This window comes from Poecilia reticulata, linkage group LG5 (assembly GCF_000633615.1).
Source record: "Poecilia reticulata strain Guanapo linkage group LG5, Guppy_female_1.0+MT, whole genome shotgun sequence".
In the NCBI taxonomy this organism is placed as follows: domain Eukaryota; kingdom Metazoa; phylum Chordata; class Actinopteri; order Cyprinodontiformes; family Poeciliidae; genus Poecilia; species Poecilia reticulata.
The window spans coordinates 3,378,731-3,383,677 of record NC_024335.1 but is presented as its reverse complement, the minus strand read 5'-3'; the positions used below and the strand labels follow the sequence as shown (position 1 = coordinate 3,383,677).

Below are 4,947 nucleotides of genomic sequence, written 5' to 3'. Positions count from 1 at the left end.
TCTATATGTAACTACAGCCCATAGTTAAATATATGATGTTTAATGCCATATGTAAATAATAGCTATTTTATGGCCAAAAACATGAAATACAACATGAGTAATTATCATGTTTTAGATGAATGCGTTGGAAAAAWCTAATCTGGTGAAGAGTTACCTTGAGTTACTACCAAATTAATATAATCACATGTAAAATGTCTGGACAATAGGAGCGGATTGGAACAGAAGCTACATTCTTTGACGTGCACACACCTGGCCAGTAAACTTGATTCACCAGGTGGAAATTAAATGTAATTTAAGAACTATTTAACTCTTCATTGGGATCTGAGCTGAACTATAAGTTTTATTTTTTTAAATGACAGACTGCTGGACTTCACCATGTGAGAGTTACTTCTTTACCAATTTTTCACATTCTCCCTCGTAAGATCAATTTATATCCCCATGGGGTGTTTTGTTGAATTAGCAAGGAAGAAAATTGATTCAGAGCTGAGCTCTGTAGATACCATGGAAGTTTTATATTTTTGAACTTTCAGCCTCAGTTTGTCATGTAGCATGCTGGATTTACACAAAAAGGCAAACTTTTGGAAATCTCAGATTAGGTAAGGAATCACRTTCTCTAGAAATGCACACCAAATGTAGCTTTTTCATAGTAAAATCCAGCCTTAATGAGCTAACTGCAAATATAAAATGTTACGGGCATCTTTAAACATCAACTCCAAACTTTTTGTCTTTTTTTAAATAAAAATATTTCAGTGGTTCAATTTATAAATAATTACTCATGATAGAAAAGTACAAATAAAGTATTTTTGAACTTTGGTAATTATACGAAACAACAAAAATCTGTATCTGGTAGGTCATAGTTTTACAAAAAGTGTAACTGTCCTTCTAGAGCTGCTGCCTCGTGGCTGCTGCAGAGTGCGGCGGGTGCATTTATATGGGTGGAGCAGAGACATGTAGAGGGAACATATCGGGCTGCTTTAGCTGATGCTTAGATTAGGTTTACGGACAACTGGAAAATAAATTNCTTCTAACTTCAGACTCAACCTTCCTGACACTCTTTTTACATTTCTGACAATCTCCTTCTTTAAGATAATCCACATTATTTCTCTTCTCATCCAAAGATTGAACGCTGCTCCTAGGCTTTGAGCCTAGCTTTCCACCTGGTTTTCTGAACACATTATATGATACTGGAAAGATTTTTTAATGAAGCTCTTTGGGTCTGATAACTGTGCATCTATATTCCATGTAATGTAACTGACTTATAACGGCATGTACAAATTTATCTTAGCAAAAGAAAAATCCTGACTCTGATGAATTAAGTTTTAAGGAATCCATCTGCCACATTTACGTTTCTAAAGTTCTAGAGATATTGTATTGAGGAAACAAGGGACAGCTTATTATGAAATCATAATTTTAATGAAATTCTCCAGTGTAAAATATGAACATGAAATGGTTAAGAGTTTGATTTTGCCACATGCAATTTAAAAAAAACTGTAAATCTTCGCAAGATAGATTTTATATCTCTAGTAAGGTTTTTTTTAAATACTGAGAAAGCCGCTAACAGTAGTGTTCAAAATCGTACTCATGCCTCTAAAATGATAAAACAAATGCTTAAGAAATGTACAACAATCATTTACCCATTTGTTTTTGGACAAAATTCACAGTGGAAAACAATTCAAACAAGGAAAAATCACCTAGTACAGCTTTCTACCGACAGAAGGCTAACAGACCGAAATACACTAAGACACAACCTTTATAGCAACAAGTGGAAATACATCATGAAGCCAAATGTACCAGGAAAATAAGTACTGTATATTTTGTACTATAAGCCGCTACTTTTTCCTAAGCTTTGAACCATGCGGCTTATAGGCAGTGCGGCTTTTCTGTGGACCTTTCTGCAACCACCAGGGGGCTTTTTAACAGGAAGTGAATCATTGGAAGTCAAAATTGGAAATCAAATGAATTGCTAATTTTCATTTAGAACAAGCACATGCAAGCAGCAGGTACAATGGAGAAATATTTTCAAACTCATATGACGCAGCTTTTAAGTTGAGGGCTGTCGATCTGGCACTACAGGAGGTAAATAGAGGCACTGCAAGTAAGCTCGGTGTTAACGAAACCCTGGTTCGGTTTTGGAGATGCAGGGCTGCGTCCTTAATAAATCCAGCAGATTTATTAGTATGCATCCCTCTGCTGCCCTCTGCTGGGTCCTTATGGAAAACCGAGAGCGGCGGAGATACCAGCGGCTTATAGCCCGGTGCGCCTTATGTACGTTTCCAGTATTTATTTTCAAAATAATTGCAACTGCGGCAGTATGGTGTGCTCTACATTCTGGAAAATACAGTATTTAAAGTGCAGGTTTTAAAAATGGCTACATAAATGTGGTGGGAGCAGTGTGACAAAAATTTGTAACTTAAATTTAAAAGCACCATTTTAATAAAGATAAAATTAGTTGCAACGACTCCACTAAAAAGTTACCTTTAACCACAAACCCGCTACAGATGAGGCTTGAGACAATCTCACAATTCAACAAGTTTATTTATTACACATTGTTTTAGTTAAATCGAATATACCAGTTCAAAACCACTCACACATTAAAAGTCACAGTTCTAGCTCAAGTCGGATAGAAGTGCAATTTGGGGTAGTATCCTAAAAGAAAAGAAACACAGGAAACGAAGCGGCAAAAAAAGAAAATCATGCACCAAACCAGAAGGAGTACCACCACCCGAAAAGTCCACCACCAACACCACGAGCTGGACGTTCCTGTCAAAATAAAGGAAACATTCAATTTACAGACAATATAATACAAGTCAGTCCACGATCAATCAAGCAGCAATAGTCCAAATTAAGAGTCTGTCCTGGGAGGAACTGATCCGCTGAAGCAGACGCCACTCAGAGCGGCACTAGAAGGATTAGTCCAAGCTGATCACCAGTCAGCCCAAATCAGGCACACTAGACGAGTGATAGGAGCCAGCTTTACGCCGACCAGGACGGCGAGCATGAAGCCAGCAAACAGGATGACAGGTAGGCAGCCGACAGATTATCCAGATGACAGGCGGACCGCCAGTCGGGACAACCAGAACAACAGGCAAACTGCCGGCCAAGGACAAACAGCAGCGGCTATCAAAAATAAATGTTGGAAATGGAATCCATCCATCCATCCATCCATTTTCTTACACCCTTGTCCCTCAGTGGGGTCGGGAGGGTTGCTAGTGCCTATCTCCAGCTAACGTACCGGGCGAGAGGCGGGGTACACCCTGGACAGGTTGCCAGTCTGTCGCAGGGCAGAAATGGAATCTAAAAGCATGCAAAAACTAGCACTTCACTTACCACTGAACTCTTTAAGTAGTGCCTCTGACAGGAAGGAGGAAACAGGAAGCTTGTACAGGCGACCTGGATATACAACAGAAGCTGAGCTAAAGCCGTTACGTCTTTTCTTAAACCTACATGAAAAAAGAGAACCACAGGCAATGTATATGAGTTTTCAACAAACTTCTGCAGAAGGAGAAGACGCAGTGAACTGCTCTTCCAAGCCGCTCACCATGTGTTCTGAAAAACTTCAGTTTGTTTGTCTCTTTTTTTAGCAGAGGAGAGAAAGGCGTGAACAGGAATGGAGGGGGTGAAACCCACATCCTATCTTAACAGTAGGATGTGAATTCAGACAGACAGAGGGGAGACACAGAAACTAAATTAACACAGACAGGTTTTACAGCTCAGGACTATCCCAGGAAGATCTAAGTCACCATCTGTAAAAACATGCTTGATTAAGGAAGATTTAATTGTGTCTCCACAATTTTAACAAATTTTAACACTAAACCTCTACATAGAACCTAGTAACATAAAATTACAAATGTAAGAATGATAACAACCATAATAATTCTAACAAACGTCGAGTGTGGGAAGATTCTTAAGACAAGGATGATGGCGATCAGAGAGTCGTTAAGCGCACTGAGCGCGCATTAATTTGCGACTGATATACAGAAAATGGAAATGAATCACAAGTAATAAGCTTGATGGAGAGGGATGAAGCCTGCCTTATCTAGTGTGCAGCACCAACAAATGCCAAAGTCTGTACCGGAAGGAAAACAACGTGATGTCAACCACGTGAGGGAGGGCCCTTTATATACAGGCAGCCAGCACCACAGCCAATTAGATTCAGGCACTTGTGTGGTGCGTTCAAAGGCTACAGGGCATACTGCCACATAAACAAAACACAGATGTTTTGTTTAATTAGGCCCGAGCAGTGAAGCTCTGTGCGCTGGCAAAGGTCTATTAAAATCGCACGATTTCTCGATTATTTTTTTTCCTGTCAATTTAAGCGGTTGTTTGGGGCCTTTAACATATTAAAAAACTCACCAAACTTGATCCAAAATTGTCCCAAAACCAAAATTTTCAGATTCCAAAACTAGGTATGCAGGGAGATGCTATTAAGAGAGGAAAAATTATTCTAAAACTTTAAAAAACCTTTTGACTCGTTATATCCTCTCTATGCCCGGATTTAGAAAATGCTGTGCGCAAGGACTGAGACCACACAGAGATGACAGCGTCACAATAATCAGCATTTATTCAAGACAGATGCATGCTATCACCAGAAAAGCACATCACAAAGCATCAGAAACCTCAGAGCACAAACAACACATGAAATTACCTGAGAAAAGGAAAAAGACAAAAAATGCAAACGACAAACAGACAGCAAAGACGTCTTTGCAGAATTGCAAGCTCAAATCTGATTTGTTACTCTGTGTGGAAAGTTTTATCTCCCTTTCTTTAATTTATTCAAATAAGGCGTATCTTTGCTCATCCAACCAGGACCTGTCTCTGACCCTCTCTCTAAAGCTATTTGCTCCCATTGTCTAAGGAGAGCTTCTCCGAACTCCTGCTGGTTTATGGCTTTCACAGATCAGTGTGAAGAGCTAGAACTTCCTACTGATTGTTTTCCAGACAGACAAA

The 4,947-nt window shown here is 39.3% G+C and overlaps 1 protein-coding gene across 1 annotated transcript in view; it reads right to left on the bottom strand.

Moving 5' to 3' along the window:
• LOC103464614 (hyaluronidase-1-like) overlaps positions 1–4,947 on the bottom strand; it is a 15,988-nt gene that overhangs the window by 1,135 nt on the left and 9,906 nt on the right. The gene's annotated exons all lie outside the window — the stretch shown is intronic.